The following is a 27,569-nucleotide window of genomic DNA, read 5'->3' on the forward strand; positions in this document are numbered from 1 at the left end:
TTACTGCCTGGTGCACTAATCTAAATTTTCTGCACAGCATTCGCCTTTCCTAAAATCTTGCCTTTTCACCCTGAATGAGTCTCAAAGTAAAAAAAAAAAAAAAAAAAAAAAAATTTCATCAATCAAAATTATTTACTAATTTATATCAACTCCATAAAGAATTTACTTCACAATCCCTATTACACGGAAGGTACTGTGATAAATGAGTGAAATGAATGAGTGAAACTCGCTCAGTTGTGTCCAGTTCTTTGCGACTCCGTGGACTGTAACCCACCAGGTTCCTCCATCCATGGGATTCTTCAGATAAGAATACTGGAGTGGGTTGCCATTTCCTTCTCCAGGGGAGTCTTCTTGACCCAGGAACCGAACCCAGGTCTCCTGCACTGCAGGCAGATTCTGAGCCTCCAGGGAAGCCCCATAAGACATGAGACTTGCCCTAACGGTGTTCACTGTCTTGCAAGGGAGACACTTAGGATTTCAGCTCTGTGGGATACACACAGCTGTGGGGAAAGCACAGAGCCTAGAGAAAGAACTCTGAGTCTTCCACAGGCCCACCCTATGGCAGGTCCACACACACCAAGATCTGAAGGATGAGCATGGGTTCCTAGTTAAAGGGCACGGCAAGCAGGTCTGGCTGAACAAAAGCAACGTGGAGACACAGTCTCTCTCTGCTGCTCCAGGACCAAATGTGAAGCAGGAGAGGGGTGGGAGCTGAGGATGAAGACATGGACGGATTAGGGTCATGAAGACCTTTCATGTCACGCGAAGAGCTGGAACTTTATCCTCACTGCCCACTATGCACTGCCTCCCCTTCCTGGCACCTCTGCCAGCACCTTGTCAACAAGGGCTCAGGCTGACCCCACAGCCGCCCTCCTGACAGATATTGCTGCAGGGAGGGAGGGCGTGTAACACCCACAGGTTACAGAGAATGGGCTTCAGAGGGCTGACAAGAGGGTGAACAGACTCTGCTCGAAGATATCACAGTGGACCTCCCTAGGGGTCCAGTGGTTAAGAACCTGCCTGCCAATGCAGGGGACACAGGTTTGATCCCTGGTCTGGGAAGATTCCACTTGCTATAGGGCAACTAAGCCCGTGCATCACGACTACTGAAGCCCGAGCACCCTAGAACCTATGCTTTGCAACAAGAGTAGCCAACGCAGAAAGAAGCCCGCACACAGCCATGAAGAGCAGCCCCTGCTCGCTGCAACTAGAGAAAGCCCACACACAGCAAAGAAGACCCAGCACAGCCATAAATAAATTTTAAAGATGATAATAATACATGATTTTTTTAAAGAAGATATCACAGTCTAACTAGTTGAGAAAGGGCTCACACTTAGGCCAATAGTATTTACACAGAAAGAGGAGGCATGAGTTCAAGACATATTAAGGAGGCAAATGAGTCCAAATTTGGTGACGCACTCCATGAAGACAACATGGGACAGGAAGGAATGATGAATTCCTTCCAAGTTTCTGCCTCAGGGGCTGGATAGACTGTGATACCACAGATAAGATACGATCTACAGGAAAAGGGCAGGCACTTGGCGGGATGTGGGAGCAGAAACAGATGAAAGATCAGTTTTGGGCATGCTGCCTTTGAGTTCCCATGGGACTGTTAGCTGGAGACACTCACCAGATGTTAGATTTCATAAAGCACAAGAGTGCAGAGAGGGCTAGAGAAAAAGATTGACAAATTAACAGCATATGGTTGTACTTAAGGAAAAGAAAAAACAATACGATGATAAACCCTGCACATACGACAACTAATGAAGGACACGGGCTCCACTCTGACTAGTTTCTCTCTGAATCCCTGACGCAGGGCTGCCCTCAAGGGATTTGCCAACCAGTAGGAAATAAATGTGTGCCCATAACTAAAATGGACAGCTAGTAACTTAGAGCTGTCCAAAATAACACCAAGAATCCAGACGACACAAAGTTCAACTCTGGGGTAACAAAGTACCCCTTTTAGGAGGGAGAGGATTTCAACAGGTAAAGAGGGAAAAGAGAAAGGATTTCAGGAAGAGGGAATGGCCGAGCGTGAAGTCTGGACACGAAAGGGCACAGTGGCCTGGGCAGGGAAAGAAAACCACCTTTCCTTTTCATAAGTCATCACTTCAACATTTTCCACATGCTCTCTCTTTTCATCCCAAGACCACATTACGAGTTATGCATCCTTACTTCCATTAAACTGAGGCTGAGAGATGCTAATTTCCCTAGTTCAACCCTCCCAGCCTTGGTGCAGCAGAGATTTAGATGCAGATTGGTGTACCTTTCCTGCCTCTTGACAACCTGTGAGGCCATAAAGCTTTGGAGATAAGTCAGGGAAAGTGGTCTGGAATCAGCAGCATCTAATGCCTCGGCGTAGGCTCCTTCAGGTTAAGACCAATGTACCCGACACAGCGGAGGGGCAGCGGGTCAGTGAGACCTCCAGAAGGACGGCCTCAGTGGAAAGGACCCTGATGCTGGGAGAGATTGATGGCAGGAGGAAAAGAGGGCGACAGAGGATGAGATGGTTGGACGGCACCACCGACTCGATGGGCATGAGTCTGAGCAAACTCCAGGAGACGGTGGTGGACAGGAAGGCCTGGAGCGCTGCAGTCCATGGGGTCGCAGAGTCAGACACGACTGAAGAGAGTGAGCAACGGCCAAGTGGCGTGGTGGGGCGGAAGCCACCCTTCACGAGCTAGGACAGTACTCGTTAGAAAACTGGGGGCACAAAAGAAGGAGGAAAAAGACAGGAGCCAAGTGTCCAGCTCTCATCACCTCCATTTCACTGCGGCCTGAACCCGCGGGGCTCCTTGCCAGCTCTGTGCCTTCATCCTTACTGTTCTCCAACCTTGAGTTAGTCTTGCTACACTTCCTCCTCTGACCGGATCCAACACAAGATTCAGTCGTGCTTCCCTGACCACTTGTGTGCCCTTCTCTCTCTGCCTTGTAAGTGTACTTCACACGTCACTTATCACTTACTGTGAGGCACTCGATCGTACACCCCGTGACAATGCCGCTTCACTTAGCCTCCTCAGCCCCAAACAACCGAGGTTCCCTCAAGTTGAAAACCATCATGTTCCATACTCTGCTTACACTTCCCTAAATGCAGAACACAGAACTAGGCAGAAAAACCACATAAAAGCTAAGCAAGGAATTAATCCAGTCCTGGGGATAAGATTAACGACATGGTAGACAGATATCAATCCAAGGATTCCTCCCAAAGTAACAGTTATTTGGGGACTTCCCTAGTGGTCCAGTGGTTAAGATTCTGCGCCTCCACTGCACGGGGCACGGGTTCAATCCCTGCTTGGTTTGGCAAATATATATATAGTTGCCAAATAAATATATGTAATTATTATTTGGAAATGGGGACACTCCAGAAAGAATTAGAACCCTGGCTCTCTGCCCTGCCCTGGGCCAGGTGGTTTATTTTAAAGTTTCGCTTCTGCATGCCATCATATGTGATGATCTCTATTTATTAGATTTCCCCTCATGAATAAAAATGAAGTCATAACCACCTAATTGGAAAATTTTTATATTGCAAGCTGAGCCAGAAACTAATATTTGGTTCTAGTGGAAAAATATTGACAAAAATAAACACAAGGAAAAAAAAAAAACGATTAAATGATCCAAGAACTGACATCTGGTGCTGCTGTGTCTGTTTAGAACTAGTAGAGTTCTTTTTCCATTTTTTATTCAACAGATTAAAAAAATATCCAAATCTTTGGTTTCTTTTAAATTTCTTGGAACTGATATATTTCTTAAACCAGATGGATGCAGCCCTTTCAGGTCTGGACACACCAACAGATTAACCAGGAAGAGATCAGCAAAGGATGCTATAAAAATGATTTGCACAGAGCACCACCTGGCAGCCTTCATGCTTCACTGAAGAACCAGAGCTCCGTAAATCAATCTTTAATGCGAACTACATTCTCCATTATAAGTGGCTATAATGGGCTTCTTAAAAGCCCTTCTTCCATTTAATGTTGACTTTCTCCTCGCATCAATAAACCCTGGACTCATCCAAACACTGAATTACAAGAGTCTCTTGCATTCAGGGTGCATTACAGACCAAGAAGAATGCTATGAGGGAGTACAAGATGTATCTTCTACCTAAATATTTCTTTTTGTGATCTTAAATCAGTATAGTCAATTTAAATTTAGTTCATTATTTTTTTAATGGCGTATACAAAACCCTTACCCCATAAGAGCTGTGTTAAAAACAAAGTATTTTCTGTATCACCAACAAATGTTTGATGCGTCCCGTGATGCCACTCAGAAGGGATTTAAGGACAGAGCTATCAGACACCCTCACTAACTCCATCAAACCAGTGTGGACCCACACAGCCCAGGGTGGCTTTTTGGCTTCCCATAGAACACAGTGCAGCTCCTTGCTCATTCAGGTATGACCAGTGGAAACTAGGAAAACACCAGAGCACACATAATGTCCATCAGCTGTTTTCCCAACAACATGTTTCCTAGTATACAAATGAAATAATGACAACATGCTGTAAGCCTTGGCCACATAAGGAACAGGCTAAAATGTACCTTTCTATGCAAACATTTCCTCCTAGGAAATATTTACACTTATGCTGAAATATGACAGGAATTCAGTCTTTCTCAAAGCTCTACTGTCATCTAAACACAGACAGGGTATTCAGAAATATAGGTGTTAAACAAAGGTCAGAAACTTGAATACTCTAACAAGAAATCTGGGAAGAAAGACATAGAAATAGAACAAAAGCATGCTGCAAACATTTTAGGGAAACATCTAGGAGATGACGTTCCCAGATAAACAAATGTGTGTCATAGAAACAAAACAGAACTTAATAGCAACAAAGAACTACAAAGTGATACTTGAATCAAGGTGATGATCAAGGCTACCACTTGAACGGGACAGAGCCAATGGATGGCAAAATGGAGACCTCATCAACTCCTATTCCATTGTTTTTTGCCAAGGGAACTGAAATTAGACCTGAAAAGAATTAAACAAGTGTGGTTATCAGTGCTGTCTTACCCAAAATGAGTAAAGAGATTTCATCAAATCTCCTGGATACGCTAAAGAAAGATCCACCTCTGGGCTTGACAGTCACTTTTTAAGTTCCCTCTAGGAAAAGAATGTGCAAATAAGATTTCTAAAGCATCACTAGCAAGGTGAGGAATTGCTGAATATGTGGAAAAGGCCAAAAGCTTAACAAGTTGCAAATAGATTTTAATTTTCAACAAAAGTTAGAAAAGGGAGTATGCAAATTACACACTGGAGAACATCATACAAATCCCCAGCAAAACATTAGACATGATAATTAAAGGCAGCTTGGGAAGGACTTAGAAGAGGAGGCAGTGAACCCTGAAATCCACGATGTTCACAGAAAATCAACCACTCAGCAGAACAACAACAAACAAGCAGATCTCTTTCTGAAGCATCTCCCAGGGACCAAGTACTCCCCTGGAGATACAAAGAGGACAGCATTCACAGGCCAGCCAGCTCAGGTGAAACAGGTAACTGACATCCATCAGGTGGTAAGGCGAGTGGCAAGCAGTCTGATATTGGTGGTACAAGGAACCACACAGCACAGAGGGGAAGCAACTACTCTGCCAGGAAGGGAAGGGGAGTCTGGGAAATTCCACAGATGATGCCAGAGCCAGACTGTGAGGGAGGAACAAAGAGTTTGATGCGGAATGCAGAAGCGACTGCTCTCATTAGGCAGAATGAGGATGTGCAAGCCATTGGCAGGGAATGCGTGGTACTCAAGGAGGCCTGGTGGCCTGGTACGGTGGGCATGTAGAGCTGGTAGAGAGAAGGAAGTTCAAGAATGGGACTCAGCCAAACTGTGCTGACCTAATCTCCCTCTTGTACACAGTTACTATGCTGGTGCAACAAGGAAATGAGGCAAATGTGGTGTAATTGTACTTATAAGGCACTTGGTAAGTTTCTCTTGATCTGCTTATGAATAAGATTGAGAATGTGGCCTAGACGTGAATGAATGCCCCCAGGATTGGACTGATTACAGAAAGCACCGAGTCACTACAGCAAGCGGTACGTGCTCACCAACTGACCGGCCTCTATCTGGAGCTGGGAACAGACTTCCAACTTCAACCTAAAGGGAGGGTGTTAACAGCTTAATGCAGTGTTCTTTCTTAAGCCTTGTCCTCATTAATACATTTACCAATGATTTGAATGAAAATATGTGCTTAATAGACTTTTGAATAGATAAATAACATCTTGGATAACAGCATTTCAATTCAGACAGATGTCAGCTGTCTGTAGATCAACTGAGGGCTCTGCATCTGGGAGAGGTAGAACCTAGCATTAGCACAAATGAATAGGACAGGCATATATCAACCCACTCCAGTGTTCTTGCCTGGAGAATCCCAGGGACGGCAGAGCCTAGTGGGCTGCCATCTATGGGGCAGCACAGAGTCGGACACGACTGAAGTGACTTAGCAGCAGCAGCAGCAGCAGCGTATCATGTTTGGGGTGACAGTAAGATTTACATACCCAGTGGTGTGATTCCGCTGCTTCACAACACCTCCCCCCACCCACCTAGGCCAAAAAATAAAAAACTAATGCAGTCAACCCAGAATAAAAAAGGCTATGATGATCTGTCCTACCCTTTCGGAGGGTTACAGTATATCATGACTATTGCGTGTAGCTCTGGATCTCCTCATACAGGAGAAATAGAAAGAAATTGGAACAAATAGAATGATTAAATAACCTAAAACTAAACTTTAAGCTGTGCTGTGGGCTTAGTCGCTCAGTTATGTCCGACTCTTTGTGACCTCATGGACTGTAGCCCACCAGGCTCCTCTGTCCATGGGGATTCTCTAGGCAAGAATACTGGAGTGGTTTGCCATGCCCTTCTCCAGGGGATTTTCCCAACCCAGGGATCGAACCCAGGCCTCCCACACTGCAGGCAGATTCTTGACCATATGAGCCACCAAATTTTAGGAATATTAGTCAAAGGAGCTGGTGAGGTTTAGCATGGAAAGAGTAGAGAGGAAAGGATGTGAAAGAGGAGTTGTCAGGAAAGGAATTTTCCAGGCAAGAATACCGGAGCAGGTTGCCATTTCCTCTTCCGAGGATCTTCCCAACCCAGAGACTGAACCAGAGTCTCCTGCCTCTCCTGCATTGGCAGGTGGGTTCTTTACCACTGAGCCACCTGGGAAGCCCCAGAGGAAAGGACAGTTATTTTCAAATATCTCAAGGGTCTTATCTAGTAGAGGATTTAGGCTTGTACCAACCTAGAACCAGGCACTGGGTATTGAGAGAGAGGTGTCTTGGCTCAACATAAGGGCTTGATGCAAAGAGCTGTCTCCAGAGACAGCAGCTTCCTAATCTCCAGAGCAGACAGCACAAGCTGGATCACTTTGAGGGGTGGCTGTGGACTGGTAGATTTCAATTCTACCAAACATCAACACCCCTCACCTAATAAATACAGCTGACCTTTGAACGATAGGGTTTAAACTTCATGAGTCCACCTACATTCAGATTTTTTTCAGTAAATATACTACAGTATCACATGATCTGAAAATACGAAAGAACTGCATGTACAAAGGGCCCACTGCGAGTTACACACTTATTTTTTTAACTACCCGGAGGGTCAGCTCCCCTACCCTCACAGTTTCCAATGGTCAATTGTATATAAGTATTTTATAACATGCCCTTTTTATAATGCTGAGACGAAGCTGATAAACAATATAACCCATTTAACACAATTTTATGAAGGTGACATAATGCCTTAAAGGAAAGCAACTGATCACAGGTAGTTCAATATCTAAATTCCCAGGTTTCAAAAATCAATATAATGCCAAAAGACAAGTAACTTATAACAGGTAAGTCATAAGTGAATAATTTATAATCATAAGGTAAATTCTCAAGCAGAAGTTCATTAGAAGACACAACAAATGCTCAGATGCTTACACCACCACAAGTTTAGCTATAGGTGAAATGAGATCAGAAATAATTTAATAGAGGGAGGGGCATATGTATATCTATGGCTGATTCATGCTGATGTATGGCAGAAGCCTACACATGGATAGACTAATATTTCTAATTACTTTATCCAAAATTTTTCATGTCAAAAATTCCTTCAAAGCTGAAATTTTACAAACTTCACACACCTGAGTAGTTCTGTTTTCAAGATTCTCTGTGCTTTACCTGACTAAGCCCTCCGACTCATGTTAAGGCAGCACAGCGCCTTTAAAGGGGCTTCCCAGGTGGCGTGAGTGGTAAAGAACCCTCTGTTGATGCAGGGGACCTAAGAGATGCAGGTTGGATCTCTAGGTCAGGAAGATCCCCTGGAGGAGGGCATGGCAACCCACTCTAGTGTTCTTGCTTAGAAAATCTCATGAAAGAGGAGTGTGACAGGTTACTGTCCATAAGGTCAGCAAAGAGTCAGACACGACTAAAGCGACTTAGTAGGCAGGCACCTTTGAAGCTGGACAGACCCCATTGGAATCCAGACTCCAGCACTTCCAAGGTATAGAGCCTTGAGCAAGCTACTCGATTTCTCTAGCTTCCAGTTTCCTTATCTGTGAAAGGGTTGGTCTAGAAATGAAACATGTCCAAGAGATGTTTATCGAGTCTAGCATCTCATGGAACAGAAAATTCCCTCCACTGAGATTTCAACAAGCCCAAATGTTCCTGTGTTCATGAAAATTACACCTATCTTCATCAGCGCCTGCAGAGTTAGATTCAAATTTGCCCCTAAACAGACATGTTAGATCATGAATTAACTCAAGCCAGGCAGCCTAGGAGAAGCAGCAACAGTCAAAACATTTACCAAACATTAACCATATGCACAGGATTTTTTTGTTCAGTGCTATCATACACACAGTTTAATCTTTATGACTCTATGCGAGTTCATTTTCTCAATCCTTTTTAGATAAAGAATCTGAAGTTCAGAAAGGTTAAAATAGTTATTCAAGGTCAAACAGCCATAAGAGTTGGAGCCAGAAGGATCAGTTTTGTCTGACACTAAACTCAGAACCATTCATAATGGATCTCTAATGCGAGGCAGTAACACTACACAGAATTTTCACATCAGTTGCCTGGTTCTTCCTGGCAGTTGGTTCTACCCACCATGAAAAAGAAGAAGAGGGTGAACACCAGCGTTCTTGTCATTCGTCCTTCAGGACATTGATTCTGAACCACATTCAAGTTAGTCATTGCTATTCATTAATAAATGCACTGCACTAAACATGTTCACCCATTTAATAAACATTTACTGCTTTTAAAAAGCTAACTGGAATGCACGTTCCCTTACTTCATTAAATCAAGTGAAATACCTCTTAAATATTAAGGACTGAAGTAAAGATATAACTGACTACGCCAGAAATATATCCCTCAGCAGTTGGCATATTTTTTGTTTCTGTTGTTATGAAAAGTAATTGTCTGCCAATCCAATTATTTCTCCACTAAAATTAGTAAACACACAGCATCAGAATTTAAAAATTAGTAAACACACAGCATCAGAATTTTGATTTTTTTAAAAAAATTTGCTTATGGATTTTAAATTGCAAAAGTCCCTTTTTTCTTCCCCTAGGGACTAAGACTGATGATTCTTTTTAGAACTAAAAGTTATGATTGTATAAAACTTCTACCAGAGGTCTTTAATATATTGCATGCATTTTCTCATTAATACTTAAAAAGATGTAACTATTTAGTCTTAAACAGTTTTCTATCTGTACACAAACACAAATTAAATGGGCAAAATATACAGAAAGTCATGTAAAAAGTTATTGGAGACAATGAAAACAGAACAGAGCCTGCTCTGCTGATTTCACGTCTCAACCAGGAAACTTCCTCTTTCTCACCATCAGTCACTATTTATTTGGTGTCTACTCCAGGCATATGAGTGTCCAAAACCCACGAAAGTTGGGGAAAAAAAAAATCTGATGCCTGCAACATCACGAGGTGATTTCTAGGGACACCCTCTATTATTGCTCCAGCACTGGAAGATCACTTCAGATCATCTCTAAGGTGAGTCCAAAGGTGGTAGGCTCCAAAGGGCAGCAAGAAACTCTTAGGTGAGGGACACTCCTGATGGTCAAGAATCTGCCTTGCAATGCAGAGGATGCGGGTTCCATCCCTGGTCAGAGAACTGGGATCCCACACGCTGCAGAGCAACTCAGCCTGCGTGCCCCAACTAGAGAGTCAACTCAGCCTGGGGGCCACGATTAGAGAGTCCATGCACTGCAACAAAGGACCCCGTGTGTCCAACTAAGGCCTGACACAGCCAAATAAACAAATAAATATTATTTTTAAAAATGACACAGGAAGAAAAATTTGTCTTCAATTCCTTCTGGTATTCATTTTAATATTATTAGACCCACTACTAAAATCCTAGGATCTCTGGCCTATTTGCTGGTTTTTTTTTTTGTTTTTTTTGTTTTTTTTTTTGCAGTTATCACTCTAGCCCTGGCCCAAAAGGAATTTAAAAAAAAAGAAAAGAAAAGAAAAATTCCAGAGTCTTCTGGAGTCTCTATCTACTAGTATAGAACTCAAGCCTACTCCCCGAAGAGTAGGCCTCCCGAAGAGTAGGCACCAGTATCATTCACTGCATCAGCTACCTTTGCTCACAGCAAACGCCATCACTACTGCAGGGGTCCTGGTTTTGCATCATGCCCCAACTCCTTGAATTTTAGAACAGGAATAAGCATGGGCAGTGGTTACTACTTCTATTTCTTCTTCTAATTATTATTACTATTATCAGGTGGGAGCTATCTGTTAGATGAATCTGAATCAGGATTAACTGACGCAAACAAAACCAATAAAATTTGACAGATGGAAGACGTAATAAATGGAATGCCTTTACAAAGAACATATAGGCTATAAGCACTAGTTTTCAAGAATTAAATCTGAGTGTCTTTGGAGACAATCGAGAGACATAATGCTCACTTTACCAGGTAAATTGCCATTCCACTAAGGAAAAGCCACATGCCTCTCTGTTTTCATGTGGACAGTATTGGCAATTGAACACCATCTTCAAAATACACTGGCATGCACTCAAACATGTGAAAATGCCAAATAAAAAATAATTGATTTATCACTCTTTTTAATATGCTTTCAGTATATTTCCACACAAGTAAGCATACAACATAAATGTACAAGTAGCAATAAACAATTTACACTTACTCCAAAATTGTACCTTGTCACATACTGACAAGCCATCTCTTCAATGAGTAAGCATTTATAAAGAACCTGTTTTATGCCTACCACTGGACTATATATCTGAAACCTATGCATATAAAGAGGACTCAATACACTAAGAAAACTTTAATTTTTAACAGGAAATAAAACTGACATGAATAAAATAATCAGAAAAAAAGGGGTACGATTAAAAAGCCGTGCCAAATAAAACTTCACACAGAGAAGTAGCAACCAAAAGAAAAAGGCCAGGTCACATGGGCCAGTGTTCCTAGGGAGGTGTGTAAAGTGAGACATGACCGAAATAACCACTCATGGTGGTAGTTCCACATTGCTACACAATGGACAGTCATATTTGTAATCCAGAAAGAGCTATATCCTTAATGAAACAGTGTTCTATCAGAGCATGCTCAAGAAGACCGAAATTCCACCCTACTCTCAGATATATGGGACAAAGATGGAGAGAAGCCCGTACTGCTTTGGTTAGCACAGTACAAAATGTGGTAAAAACACAAACATCCCTTCAGGAGGAAGGCAGGATGAAAAGTGTCTTCAGGGCAGGAAATCTGCCCAACCCAAAGTCATCAGACCACCATTGGGAGGTACTGTGACCTCTTCTTCAAGAAAAAATTTATGCATATAGTAGTCAATACTAATTTTCCAAGAGATCTGGTTAAGAAATCAAGTCTATAGTTTAAGTATGCTTTCCTTTAAAGGTTTATTCAGTTGTTTGAAATAAAAATTCTTGAAGAATTCCAAAGAGAAAGGGCTCTTCGGCCATTTGGCCAGACTGGATTGCTGTCCTCAAGTATGTACTCCTTCCTTGTTACAGAACTACGCACGCATGCCTTCCACTATGCCCCTGAGTGGTGCTCTGCACGAGCATACAGAGCATGCTGCTCTAAGCCAGCTGGCCATGTGGCTTGTCTTAATCAACAGACTGACCCATTCAACATAAGGCTCGAAGAGGCCTGCGAGTTTCTGCACTCTCTCAGAAAAGTACGTCCTGGGTAGTGGCTTTTCCTGCTTCCACACAGGTCCCAGGATGAAGACCTATGGAACAAACCTGAACTCCTGCCTCAGCTTTGGAGCCCAGCCCAGCCCTTCTGGACTCAGTCAACGGCTGCCAACCTGCAGATTCATGAATGTGAAATAAACATTTGTGGTTGGTTCTAAGACACTAAGCTTTGGATGGTGTTAGGCAGTAGTATCCAGCTTCCTTGATGGCTCAGATGGTAAACAATCTGCCTGCAATGCAGGAGCCCTGGGTTCAGTCCCTGGGTCAGGAGGATCCCCTGGAGAAGGGAATGGCTACCCATTCCAGTATTCTTGCCTGGAGAATCCCATAGACAGTGGAGCCTGATGGGCTACAGTCCATGGGGTCACAAAGAGTAGGACACGACTGAGTGACTAACACTTTCACTTTCACATGCAGGATAGTATCACAACAACAAAAACAAAATCAACACACCTTTAGGAAATATCCTGATCCACAAATTACTTTGTGTATTTTTACCAAGAAGATCAAAGGCACACAGTACATATTACTATCCACAGGCATAATTCTACCAAGATCAGGAATGCCAAAGGTGAGACAAAAGCAGTCAGTTAACAAAAACAGCCAAGAAAGCATCCCTTCCTTCCAGTTCTCATTTATCCCAAAACCAATGTGGATGCCTATGCAAGTTTAACTATAAGAAGACACCACTTAACACCAAGCGAGACTTATGTACATCTTGGTACATTCATCTGTGTGTGTTATTCGCTCAGTCAGGTCCAACTCTTTGCAACCCCATGGACTGTAGCCCGCCAGGCTCCTCTGTCCATGGGATTCTCCAGGCAAGAACACTGGAATGGGTAGTCATTCTCTTCTCCAGGGGATCTTCCCAACTCAGGGATCGAACTAGGGTCTCCCACACTGCAGGCAGATTCTTTACCATCTGAGCTACCAGGGAAGTCCAAAAGTGAGTGTTAGTTAGTCATGTCCAGCTCTTTGTGACCCCAGCGACTATAGCCCCCCAGGCTCCTCTGTCCATGGAATTTGATATTATTTATCATTAGGGGTTGAACTGCATCACTGAACACCCCACAATCCCCCCAAATACAGTGAAGTTGTATCCACTGTATTCCAGGATATGACCTTATTTGGAAAGAGGTCATGGCAGACACATTCAGTTGAGATCTTATTGGAGTACTGTGGGCCTCTAATGACTGGCGTCTGTGTAAGAAGATGGCCATATGACGATCAAGACACACAGGGAAAACACCACATGAAAACAAAGCAGAGATTAGAGTTGGGCAGCGATAAGCCAAGGCATGCCACAGGCAGCCAGCGAACCACCAGACGCCAGAAGAAGCAGGAAAAGATCCCTTTACGGGTTTCAGAGAGATCACAGCCCTGACAACACCCTGATTTTAGATTTCGACCTTCCAGAATCGTGAAACAATGAATTCCTGTTGTTTTAGGCTACCCAGTTTTTGGTACTTGTCAGAGCAGCCCTAGGAAACCAATTCACTTGTCTTAAATCTTACATACTATAACTGTTCCAAAAGGATACTTCATCAAAAATATGACTTCCCCATCATGTCTATTCTGCCACTTTCTCTTATACTTTAAAGGAAATCTGCACATGCAATTGAGAGCATTGGTAAATATTATTTTGAATATTAGAGCAGAAAGCTCACACAGTTAACATTTGTACCCAGGAGGTAATTCAAGCACACTTTATTGAGTAGTGGACTAAGAACTCACCTAATTATCAAGGAAAATTCTTAACAAAAAAGGAACTTTGAACTCTTCGGAGAGTGTAGCATCACCATGTATACTTCAGCGATTTTAGCCTAACAAACTCATGCTGTGAGGTTTCTTACACACACTTATGCTACCCTGTACCATTTTCTAATGAATGGCACCTCTTGCCTACATTCCTTTCAGTCAGACCGTAAGCTCTCAAAAGGCACGGAGTGCGTGGTATTGTACACACATAAGCAAGAACTAGAAAGATGGGCACAATGAAGATGGAACAGAAAACTCATAAGTCATTGCCTAAGAATGTTATCAACACAACAAAAACCAGTTTTCTTGTGTTCCATCCGTGTGCATGTGGACAACATTTTGCTAGATACCTGAAGGGCACAGAGAATTATAAAACACAACCCCTTATCAGCTTAGGGGTTCCCTTGTAGCCCTTAGGGCTTTCCTTGTGGCTCAGACAGTAAAGAATCTGTCTGCAGTGCAGGTGACCAGGTTCAGTCCCTGGGTTGGGAAGATCCCCTGGGGAAGGGAATGGCAACCCACTCCAGTATGCTTGCCCGGAGAATTCCATGGACAGAGGAGCCTGGCGGGCTACAGTCCATGGGGTAGCAAGGAGTTGGACACGACTGAGTGATTAATACATCCACATTTTTCAGCTTACTGTAGAGCTAAGCTATAAAGCAAAGTGAAAGTGTTAGTTGTTCAGTCGTGTTCAACTCTTTGTGATCCCATAGAAAGTAGCCCACCAAGTTCCTCTAGTACTTTCACTTTGCTTTATAGCTTAGTTCTACAGTAAGCTGATAAATGTGGAAGTATTACTCGCTCAGTTGTGTCCGGCTCTTTGTGACCCCATGGACTATAGCCCACCAGGCTCCTCTGTCCATGGAATTCTCCAGGCAAGAATACTGGAGTGGGAAGCAATTCCCTTCTCCAGGGGATCTTCCCGACTCAGGAATCAAACCTAGGTCTCCTGCATTGCAAGCAGGTTCTTTACTGATGAGTCACTGGGATGAGCTATAAGCTATAAAGAAAATCTGTATTTAATTTGTAGTACAAATCATTAAGCACTGAAAGAAAATGAAATTAGGGGTAGAGTAGATGTCCTAGAAAGCGTTGATGGAATTAAGTATCAACCTGGTATAGAATACTGGCTTTCAAGAAGGGAATGTATGAGGAAATTCAGATAGAGGCGGCAGTCAAAAGCCTGAAGGCAGGAATTACCACATGGTTGTCAGGGTTACTGAGAAGCCTTCGGATCCTACTAACTTGCTGAGTGTATGCAGGTGGGGCTAGGGAGATAAGGCTGGGTGCCCAAAATGTGGAGATGATATAATGCCAGGATACAATGCTATCATTGCCTAAGCAGAATTCTCTGGCTTAAGTTTCCATAAGAAAGCCACCACCATGAATATCTCATAAATCATTTCACTGGGTCTACTTATTCTTGAAGAACTAGCCTTGAGGCTGATCTATACATAAAACAAGCAAGCAAGCTAAATGCAAGAAAATATCAAGCAGATGGCGTGTGGGTGAACACGTGGAGGAAGTGAAATATTAGCAGCTTTGAAAAGAGGAAGAGAAAGTAAAATATGTCAAAATGAATATGCATTTTATAAAGAAAACTCAAGAATATAAGGCCTATGATATATTAATTTCAATTAGTTCTAACAATTATCATTGGAATATTTATGATAAATAAATGTGAAATATTTCACAAATACAATGTGTAAATGGAAATTGCTATATACCATTACTGGGGACAAAAGTCTCAATGTTTTGTCACTTCCCGGTCTTTTCTGCTATGCAGCTGCATTTATGAAGCAAATTAGGGTCTTTTTGTATATATAGTTTGGTATACTCTCTCTTAAAAAAACTCCAATTTTTACAATATCAACCTTGCTAATAACTAATATATAGTTGCTTATTCTGTGACAGAATTTCAAGTACTTTATATATATTAACTTATTAGATAATTCTCAATAGCATGTGAGAGGTGGATACTATTATTATCTACATTTCACAGATGAGAAAATCAAAGAGAAATTAACTTGCCTAAGCTCACCTACCTGATACATGATGAAAAATAACTTTAAGCCAGGTAACTGGCTCCGGCACCCTCACTCTTAACCCATCTACCATACCACCTGCCTCCCAGAGACAATGTGCTTATCACTGAAACTAAGCTTCATCTCTGATTTTTTTAAAGATGTACTCAGAATAGAATCATGGCAATCCATTCCAGTATTCTTGCCTGGAAAATCCCATGAACAGAGGAGCCTGGCGGGCTATGGTCCATAGGGTCGCAGAGTCAGACAGGACTTAGTGAGTAAACAGCAATAGAATAGAATCACAGGGGCCAAGGGAGTCTATGAGCTGAACTGCTCTCCATCAAAGGCATAATACCCCCATATAACCTCTTACCACCTGTGAAAAGGAAAATGACCCAGCCTCATTGTTACGGACTTCTACAATCTAATTATAATCTGCATTTCTTTGATGCAATGAAGGTGAATATTTTTTCACGTTTTGGCCATTTGTAGTTCCTGTTTTGTGAGCTTTCTATTCCCACTATGTAGATGGTTTATGTCCCCCATCCCCACCCGCAAATTCATACACTGCAAACCTAATGCTCTAGGTGATGGTATGAGGGAGGGCATTGAGGAGGTGGTTAGGTCATGAGGGCTCCTCTCTCATGGGATTAGCACCCTCACAAAGGAAGCCCAGAGAGATGACCAGCCCCTTCCACCATGTGAGGTCACAAACAAGAAGCCCCTGAGTCTACAACTCCAAAAGGGGCTCTCACTAGAACCTGATTGTGCTGGCACCCTGATCTCCAACTTACAGCCTCCAGAACTGAGTAATAAATTTCTGCTGCTTATAAGCCACCCAGTCTATGGAATTTTGTTATAGCAGCCCCAATGGACTCAAATGATTCCTTCCTAGAATGCTTAGTAAAGTGTGTTCAATTGAAACTATTTTAAAAGATACCAGAGGGTTGCTAACTAGCTGTTTCAGTGGGAGCCTATAGATAGGCAAGTCCCTCAGGGGAATCACCAGGACCCAAGGCTGAAGGCTCAGCTGTAAACACCTGGGGCTATAAGGACTGAGCAGGCTCTCCCAACACACTAACAGCCTAAAACTGTGCTTTATACCACATAGCAGGGGCTGTACTGATCCGAAGGCTGGCACAGTCATTAATGGTACTCGAGACACTCAATTTCTCATATCAACATGTCTGGGAACACAAATCAGTAAACCTGATGTTTGCTTATAAGTGTGTGTAGGTTGCTCAGTCGTGTCTGATTCTTTGCAACCCCATGGACTATAGCACGCCAGGCTTCTCTGTCCATGGAATTCTCCAGGCAAGAATACTGGAGAGGGATGCCATTCTCTTCTCCAAGGGATCATTCCTGACCTAGGGATTGAACTTGGGTCCCCTGCACTGCAGGCAGATTCTTTACCATCTGAGCCACCAGGGATGTTTGTTTAGTGAGGTCAGAATTACAGAGGAAAATGAAAGCTCTAAAGGGATCTCACACCTACGGAGCAGCCTCACAAATTTTTCCTATTTTCTACATGGCTAGCACGGTTGGTGATCAGAATCATCCACTAGTCAGAGGATTCTACCACAACAGTGGGGAACCAAAGCTATTAAATTCTTACCTGCTAAACCCTCTGTTAATCAGTTAACAATTTACCTCATGCCAGGTATTCTGCAATAAAATTGAGCACCTAGAACACCCTCTGATTATCTAGCTTGGAAAGAAAAATACCACATTTGCATACTTAGGAGTCACTTCTTAGGATGAGCTACTGTCTCCAGACGGTTCATGTCATCTATCAGGACTGATGGTTAATACTTTCGATTGTTTAAGGGTAACCCCATACTTGGAGAGTTTCACTCCTTTACCAGCTACAGAGTCAGAGGCAATACACACACACACACACACACACACACACACACACACACACACACACACACACACACACACACACACACACACACACACACACACACACTCTCTCTCTCTCTCTCTCTCTCTCTCTCTCTCTCTCTCTCTCAGGGACATAATAAATATGGAGGTATTTTTTAAATGAGTGTTAACACAAAGTTTGAGAAGAGAATTAGTCAAGTAAGGTAGGCATGCTAAAGAAAATAAATCATATGGACATGTATTTTACTGAGCGTTGGGCAATGAATAGTAGATGAGAGATGACTTGTTAAATAAAGCTTCAAGTTTAGGTTGGTTTTTTTTTTTTTTGGACCCATCAGAGCATGTTATCCAAAATCACAATTATTTTTCTACTAGAAAGGCAGCTGTGCTATTGATGAGAAATGCCTGGTTCCAGTATGGACGCCTACTTGCTACACTACGTATAGAAGGCCCCATGAGTTTCTGGAATCTGAATGGTCCGTAGAGATGACACCAGAACTGAGTGTGGCTTGCTAATGAAAATAGTAGGACAAGTGTTCCACGCAGAGGAAATGGCCTGAAGAGGAAAAATCATATGCAATGCATGTGCAGGAAGTGACAAACAGTTCCGTGTTACCAAAATAGAGATTCTGAACTTGGGGGTCTGTAAACAAGGACACAGAGGCAAAGCACCGTGTTCAGTGTCTGATGAGACCACGAGCTTTCATCATATATATATATATTTTAAGTATCCCTGATTGGGGATGGGGAGATGAGTTCAGAAAAACTGTGCACCAAATGCATGACAGGGAGGGGCAGGGGACAAGAGATGAATTCCTCAGGGGCCACAAGACCAGGCTGAGTCATGCTGGACTCCTTTCTGTGCAGACTGGGATCCTTTAGTAGAATGAAAAGGGATGTGTAAAAGGAAGACTGGCTGAAACGTAGGCGAAAGCGAAGTGCAGGCAACAGTCCAAAGCATCCCAGGAGCCAAACAAGAGCAGTGGGAACGGAGAGAAGGGAATCAGAGAAATGATTAGGAGACGAAACAAGCAGGCTGGATATTCACGTTTGCTTGTATCAATCTATGCACAGAGCGTCTCTGGGAGGATTCTCAATTAACTGATAACACTGGTTGCCAGTGGACAAGTGAGGCGGGTAACCAAGAAAGAGGATGAGAGGGCATCCTTCCCACTGTTTACGCATTTGTACCTTTTGAATCACACGAAGGTAATGCCTACTGTAAAAATAAAACGGTTTTTAAAAAGACATGGAGCTTATCATAATAAGATGCCTCTATTTAAAAATTTAATTTTTTCTCTCCAAACCCTCTCTCAGTGTTTCCAGGTGCACTTCTGAACTCAGATCATTTTTACCTCAAAGGCTCCTGGACTGCACCCATGATAGTCCCTTAAGAAGGGCCAGTCTCTCTGTTGACCAGGGTGATAAATGCATGAAACTGAAGTGGACACCATAGAGATATAAATAAACAACTAGTTCCCGGGTTACATTCAACCAACATAATATATAGTTGTCAAAATACCAGAATAAAGAAAGTCTGATTAATTAACTCAGGGAGCTCAATCTTCTCAATTTTAAGATAAGAGCTCAAAGAAGAATCTCTATGATTTACTAAAAACAAAGATGAATCAAATAAATTACTGATGTGAAAGAGATCAGATGTGAGGCCCAGTGTGGTGAGTGTTAAGCTAATATAGGCTAACCCTTTAGCCTATATTCATTTTTTTTTTTATTAAATAGAATGAATCTCCTATTCAGCCTGATAACAGCATATAAAGCAGGTACTCCAGAAATAACTGACATAAAGTGAATGGTTTGACCAATTTTAAATTAGCCAATAGCAGACATAAATTTAATAGTTAAAAAATAAGTGGATCTTAGCTTTGCAAAACTAAATAAGAACACTGTTTCCTATTTGGCCATAAAGCTCAAATATACCAAACTTGCAATACTTGTTCAAAGCATAGTTAATGGTACCTGTTAAACTTAATCAAAACATACTGTGTCCAAAGATCAATTCTGCAAACGTTTCCATTCATTGCTTTTACATTTTATATTTTGACTTGTTCTACAAGATGTTGTGAGTCAGCTTAAAATAATAAATACAATAAAATGGGAAACTCTATTAGGTAAAAAAATCAGAATAAGAAAAAAAGGTAGAACAGAAACTCAAGACCAAAGGGAGAGTTAGATCATCAATATTCACTCATAGGTTTTTATAGGGTTATTAAAATTAAGCTGCAAATTTGACTCTGCGTTTCCTAGTTGCAAAGCAGAAAGGGAAACTTAATCGATTATCTAATTCTAGTTCTGCGTGATGAAAAGAAAAAAGGACACTCAATAATTATTCAGGGGAGGTAAAGCTTTTCCTTGGCATTTAGAGTTAAATGGAATTTCTTGCATAAGTCTTCAAATAGGAGCTGTAAAATGAACTATGATCTTAATAACCACATCTCTTAAGTAACAACAGTAGGTTTCTTGTGACTGTCTTTATTAATAGAACGCTTCCTTGTGAGCACCATTTGGGGGGAGGGGTGCAAAGAATTCACAACAAAGTAAGCAAAGTACACAGTTTCTGAAGATCTGGGTACACACCTGGCCTAACACCTAGAACTGGAGGGGAATGGGCGGACATCACAGCCTTTGTTCAGCCAACTCTCTATATAAACATTTCTCTCATATAAGCTTCTGATAAATTTATGAGCAGACAAGTCATAGTCCCCGGCACTCCATACCACCATTAAAGAGAAATTAGCATACCACAATTATTCTTCATCCACTAGTCACCCACGTTTGAAACTCAAGGTTATATAAATTTTCTTTTCTCTATTTTTTCTGCAACCATAACAATGCTCGTTCTAACACAGGTGAATTGAGTGGATGTTACTGGATGTAAACAATAACAAAATTATGGATTGGGATTAAAAAAAAAAAAAAGACAGTAAGGACATTTAGCGGGCTTCCCAGCAGTCGCTACTGGTAAAGAACCCATTTGCCAGTGCAGGTGGCAAAGGGGATGTGGGTTCCATCTCTGGGTTGTGAAGATCTGAAGGAGGGCATAGCAACCCACTGCAGTGTTCTTGCCTGGAGAATCCCATGGACAGAGGAGCCTGGATGGCTACAGTCCATGGGGTCGCAAAGAGTTGGACACAACTGAAGCTACTTAGGTCTCACACACACAAGCGACATTTAGCAAAGAAGGGGACAGGGGTTTTGGTTAATAAAACTTAGGAAAGATATAGAAAAATAAGATAGAATAAATCCAGGTCTTAGGATTGAATTCCAGTGGTGTATGTGGAGGCAAAGTGCTAGGGGGCTCAGTGGTCAGGACCCAGGTAGTGAGTCATTCAACTGCAGAGGCACTGTGCTCTGGGATGCAGGTCTCAGAGGGAAAAATGCCTCTTTCATTCTGACATTAGGAACTGATTCCAAGGCCAAGAGTGCCAGCACAATCAAGCTATCTGCAACAAAGAGAGTTTAATGTAACTGCAGGGGAGGGTTCTTTTAAGAAGTTTAGAATGAGCAAAGTAGAATGGTGTAAATTAACTGCTCAATATCCTTGACCACAAATTTAACATGCATAAAATGTAGCTATCTTTATGTCATGACAGAATTTTTGCTCTGTTCAAATAAATCATAACGTATTTTTCATAAGCTCCCTCCTACTGTTGATTCACCCAGTCTCGCCACCTTTTACATAAAAGTGTTATTTCCTCACCATCCAGCAAGAGCCCATGTAGGCTGGAGGAGCAATAGTAATAAACTAGGGCTTACCATATTTTTGTGGAAATAAGTCTTTGGGGTAATATGTAATAAGGATGGTGAAGAGTATTAAAATGATAAAAAAGGAAAGGAAGAAAAAGGAAAGATAATAAGTGACTGGATCATTCGCAGACAATTTTGTTAAACAAAGTGAAAAAAGGTTAATTCTGACTCATAAAACTTACATAATGGAAAAATAAAAACAAAACTGGAAATACCATAGTGCAAAAATAAAGCAAATCAAATGTAATGCAGTTATCCTTGATGATTTCAAGATAATATAAAATTTAAAAGGAGAAAGGAAACAAATCTTCCAAACCCTTGATTTCACAACCACTTTAGTTCTCGAGCTTGAAAACTGCTATGTTTATATACTGAGGGAAACCCATACTGTTGAAAACGTGTATCTATATCACGTATTTTGAATCATTTAGGAATTACAGACTCTTCTAAATGTTTTATTTTCACCTTTACCTGTAATAAATACATTATAATTAGGTCAACCACAACAACTCAACCCTAAAATAAGTTAATATGTCACTTATTAACCAAATCGCTGTTATTCCTGGAGTAACCTGAAATTTCCTTTACACAAGTCGCCACTTTTTAAGTGTGTTTTAGAGTTTAATTAAAATAGGTTTGATTACCCATTAGAAAAAATGTGCCAGCTTAAAAATGAAATTATATTAGCATTTGGGGAGAATTACCTTATTTAACAACACATTAAAGAAGGAAAACATATGGTCTTAAAAATGTCAAAATTCAACTTAAATGTTGACATAACTGATTTTGACTATTTATGCCAAGAAGTAATTTTAAAAATACAGTTAAGCTTCAAGCACCATAGAGTAAACAATATGTTTTAAACCTAAACTGTCTTTCGATGAAGCCTGAAACACAGCTCATTCAACAAATAACCCACGAGAACCTATTATGTATCAGACCAGGGGATTAGGAGACTGAACAAGAGGAAGTCTCTATCCTCCTGTAGCTCTCAACCTTAATACGTTAATAAAATCGGAGCGTACAATGATCCAGTTTCCCTCTCTTAACTTTACTGCTTAATACGAAATTTAAACATGATAGCCTGTGAAGAGAGAATCTTGCCAAAAGGTTATCGTTCGTTCTGATGTACGAACTTTACATCGTACATGGGAGAGAAGAAACAATTTATAGCCAGTTTCTCAAAAGTACAAACCTTATTAACATCTAGCTGGAAGCTAGGCTGCGCCCAAGGCTGCCTCTGCTGGCCGACTCCGAGCATCTTTCCAGCAGATTCTAAACTCCCTACACCTGTATCAAACTTGCCATGCTTCCAAACACATCTCTTCAGGAAAGCTGAAGGCTCGCTCCCAGGTAAGCAGCACGAGAATTCCCCAGCCTCATCTAGCTCCTGAATATCTGATTTCTAAAGGGGCCTTCTCCAACTGGCCCTAAATGACTGAGTACAAGAATCTGAGACGTCACTTTCACGTTATCAATCAGCTAGCTCCGAAATACATCAAAATCCTGAGTGACTTCTACCTGCCGCTAGAATAACTCTTTGCGTGGCTGCACATTGGGAGAATACAGAAAGAAGGCATCTGTTCATCAGGCCGAAAAAATACGGTGACATTTATCCACCTGAGTTCCTGAAAATTCGGCCGTGCTCCCTCTCTCCATCCCCCAATAATCCTCACACCAATCCATCCTCCCCGCCCCTGCAAGCAGCGCGGGCCCCTCCGGGCCCAGGGGCTGGACGGGGAAGGGTCACGCTCTCCTTCGCCACCGCTCGGCCTGCCGAGCTCAAGAGGAGGCTGTCAGGTTAACAGGGGGGGTGCTGCGCCCAGCGCCATTAGAACACCTCCGGGCGCCGCACCGAGCTCCGGCGCGAGGCAAGTTTCGCGGGTCCCGGCCCCGGCCCCCCGCCCCTCCGCAGCGGCAGCATCAGCCGCGGGTGGCGGCCAGGGCCGGCGCCCGCCTCGCCACCTACCTACTGCAGGGCGGGGGCGCCGGCTCCTCGGGTCCCGGAGAAGGGCGTCGGGAGCTCGCATTTCTGGGAGCGGTGGCCTCTGCCGCTGGGCGCGGGGGAGCGCATCCTCCGGGGTGGGTGGGAGGAGGGGCCGGGGGAGGACCGCGCGGTGACGCGGAGCTGGGCGGGAGGGAGGAGCGCCCCGGCGCGCGCCCCGCGGGACCGGCGTCCCGCGCTAGTGGACTGCTCGGGCCTCTCCACGCCGCGCGGCGCCTAGCCAACCCTGCGGGTGCGCCCGCGAGTCAGGACCTCGGCCGCGACAGGCTGCCGGGCCCGGCCGGAGGCGGGGAGCTGCGGGTGGGACGACGCGGTGCAGACGCCCGCCTCTAGCTCCGCCCGGGCCGCACCACGCTCGGCGCCCCTGCGCCGCGGCGGGGGCCGGGGAGCTCGGAGGTTTGGCTCGGCCGCTCGGGCTGCAGCTGCTGCATCCTCCCCGCCCCGGCGATCTCCGGGCTGGGAGGCTGGGGGCACCCGCGACGGCTGGCAGCCTCGGCGGCCCGGGCGCAGCCCCAGCCCCGGCCCGGCGGCTCCGCCCCAAGAGAGCTGCGCGCGCGGCCTCTGCAGGCCGCGGCCCTTTGTGACGCCTCCCGGGAGTGAGCTCGTGGCGCTTCCCGCGGCCGGCCTGCCGGCGGCGGAGCCTAAGGTCTTCTTACCTCGCCCCGGGCGGGTAATCCCCTACTGCTGGCCACCACTCTCAGTGTGAATACGGCTTTGAGAGCAGAGCTCGAGTTCGTGTCTCCCCGAGCATGAAAGCCCTGAGGTTCCTTGTAGCTCGGGGACCGCTGGTCACAATAAACTCATCCTTCTGTCCTTTCTGGCGTTGTGTTTCGCAGAGGGGCCCCCATGTCCTCACCCCGCTCCCGCTCCCATCCTCCGCACAGCATCCGGGGTGCTGACAAGTTGCTGTCATTGCAGCAGTGGGGACCGAGCAATTGAGCCCTCCAGGCAGACTCTTGGCAAAGACCGGAGGGAGCCTGGGTTGGGAAGCTTGGCATCAGCTGCGGGCCAGTGCCTGTGAGCTTCCCATCCCCATTGGGGAGCTGTTCCTTCTAAGGTCCCATGACCAGCACTGCAAGATGACTAGGTGGATTTGGCCGTGAAATTGACCCTTACGTAAGGAAAAGACTTAATGGTGGAGCCTGCAGCTGGTGCGATAACACTGGTGTGTCAGAGGCCAGACACACAGGCCCAAGAGATAGCAGCCTCTTCTGGCTTGTTGTTGCTTATGCTGTAACAGCCTCTCGTGAAAGACAAGCGAAGCATTTCACAGAGATGGCTTTGGAATTTCAGTTGCAACTGGTTGCGTCTTGCAAAATATGGAATAATTACCCAATTCTGTACTGAGCATGTATAAAACTGGACCTCGGGTTTATATCTTTTTGCTTTGACTGTGAGGAATTGGAAATTTTCCTTTTTTTTTTTTTTTTTCTTTAGGCATTATGTTATTTGTAAATGATTTCCAAGGGAAAATAAGCCTCCTGCAATTTAAAGAGCTGATTTCATTGAATCAGAAGAACTTGGTTTGGGACCTCCAGAGAAACTGAGAGGCTCTCACACTTCTTTGATGTTTTTGAAATCTAAGATTAATGTAAAAACTGGCAAAGACACGTTCCACAGCAGTACAAGCTGTGGTAAAATCGTGATAAAATTTTCGAGATGAATTCTTCTAAATAGACATCCAGCAGGGTAGGACCTGCGTTGTGTATGGGTCAGGAAACACAAGCCCCAAGCCTCGGTCACATCCAGAGACTCTGATTTGATTGAGAGCCCCATTTTGTTTTCAAAAGTACCTATTTTGCCCCATATTCAGAACGACTTGACCAACATATGTATATATGTGATGAATAAGTGAAAGAATGAAGTCTCCCAGTGAGATTTGGCAGTTGCTTACTCTTAACATTTGTAAAGAGGTCTGCTTTAGATAGTAGTTTGTGCAGGAAATATCCTTTGAGTTGCAATTCTGGACTGCTTCCATCCTTCCACCAAGAGTCCCCTTTTGTTTTTCTCTCTATGGACCCCAGATTTTGTCAAGAAAAAAAATAGTGATCTTTTTTTATTAGACAAACATATTTTAAAAGTACTAACCATCAATCATAAAATGTTTCTCCACCTTTCAAAAACATTGCTTCTAATTTAAGGATCCTCTTTACTATCTTCATGAACTGCTCTAGAACTACAGGCTATATCACATGCTTATTATAACATTTTATTACAGTGAAAGTTTCGGTAGAATAAAGACTTCTGCCCTTCAGTTTAAAGAGGGAGAAAATTCCCCCTTTACTATTGGTTTTTCATTTACTCAACGTTTACTGATTTGCCTAAGCCTTGTCTTTACAGAGAAGTCCAAAGAAATAAACCATCTCCTTCTGCTCTAGATCTGTGCTGTCTCATACAGTGCCCACTAACCACATGTGCCCATTTAAATTTAAACTAAATTTAAAATGTAGTTTTCCATTCCACTAGCCACATTTCAAGTGCTAAAGAGCTACCCGTGGCTAGAGACGACTCATTGGAGAGCAGAGAATAGAAATTTCCGTTATTTCAAGAAATCCTTTTAGACAGCACTGCTCTAAGTAGAAAGTGAAATTTTAATTGAGATAAAAGATATAGTATGTAAACTTATTTGGGAAATCCTATTTGGGAAATCCTATTTGGGAGCAGTGTACAGTACAAATCAAACCTCAGTAGAATGTGTACTTCTTAACAGGGTAATCTCTAAGAGTTTAGGCTCTGGCTTCAGACTTCAGCTCCATCACATGCTGACCTTGGGTAAATAATTTAACCTCTGTTGCTGTTATCTGGAAAAGGCAGATGATAATAGTAACAAATATCAGGATTGATACAGGGCTTCCCTGGTGGCTCAGAGGGTAAAGAATCCACCTGCAATGTGGAGACTTGGGTTTGATCCCTGGGTTGGGAAGATCCGCTGGAGGAGGGCATGGCAACCCACTCCAGTGTTCTTGCCTGGAGAATCCCTATGGACAGAGGAGCCTAGCAGACTACAGTCCATGGAGTCACAAAGAGTTGGAAATGACTGAGCTTCTAAGCACAGCACAGCACACACAGGGATTGAGGGCTTCCCAGGTGGCTCAGTGGTAAAGAAGAGACCTGTCAATGTAGGAGAAGTAGGTTCAATCCCTGGGTCGGAAAAACACCCTGCAGAAGGAAATGGCAACCCACTCCAGTATTCTTGCCTGGCAAATCCCATGGACAAAAGAACCTGACAGGCTACAGTCCACTGAGTCACAAGTTCAGTTCAATCACTCAGTCCGGTCTGACTCTTTGCGACCCCATGGACAGCAGCACACCAGGCCTCCCTGTCCATCACCAGCTCCTGGAGTGTACTCAAACTCATGTCCATTGCGTCAGTGATGCCATCCAGCCATCCTCTGTCGCCCCTTCTCCTCCTGCCTTCAATCCTTCCCAGCATCAGGGTCTTTCCCAATGAGTCAGTGAATCAGGTGGCCAAAGTATTGGAGTTTCAGCTTCAGCATCAGTCCTTCCAATGAATATTCAGGACTGATTTCCTTTAAGATTGACTGGTTGGATCTCCTCACAGTCCAGAGTCGGACACAATTTAGCAACTAAACAACAGCAAAACCAGTAGGAATTACATGAGATAATCCATGAATGATAGACTAAATTCTAGAACATGATTTCCAAGAAAGGTATTTTTACAGCAATATACATTATTATAACAAAGTTTTTTGTTGTTGTTTTTAATTATACCCTTAGGACTCCTCACTGTACTTGGGTAATATAAAGTGCTTGATAAACACTGAGTTGATGAGAAATTATAAGGCAACACTGATTTTATGTCTTTGAGGGCCTCTATTAAATATGAGAACAGGCTTTTCCATCTCTATTGCAGAGTAGTGGCCATTCTAGAACAATTTAGGTAGAACTGTCCTGTCGCTTTTCCTGGGGTAAAGAACCCTGTATGATGAGACTTTGAGGCAGATAGAAGCAGAG

The 27,569-nt window shown here is 43.3% G+C and overlaps 1 protein-coding gene across 5 annotated transcripts in view; it reads right to left on the reverse strand.

The window, feature by feature from the left end:
* NCOA7 (nuclear receptor coactivator 7) overlaps positions 1 to 23,673 on the reverse strand; it is a 158,069-nt gene extending 134,396 nt beyond the window's left edge. For all 5 annotated transcript variants that reach the window (XR_006060578.2, XM_060419203.1, XM_042253206.2 and 2 more), the window contains exon 1: positions 23,559 to 23,673. The gene's annotated coding sequence lies outside the window, so the exon portion shown is untranslated. The remainder of the gene's footprint in view (positions 1 to 23,558) is intronic.
* Between the last annotated feature and the right edge of the window lie 3,896 nt (positions 23,674 to 27,569).

This window comes from Ovis aries, chromosome 8 (assembly GCF_016772045.2).
Source record: "Ovis aries strain OAR_USU_Benz2616 breed Rambouillet chromosome 8, ARS-UI_Ramb_v3.0, whole genome shotgun sequence".
NCBI lineage: Eukaryota > Metazoa > Chordata > Mammalia > Artiodactyla > Bovidae > Ovis > Ovis aries.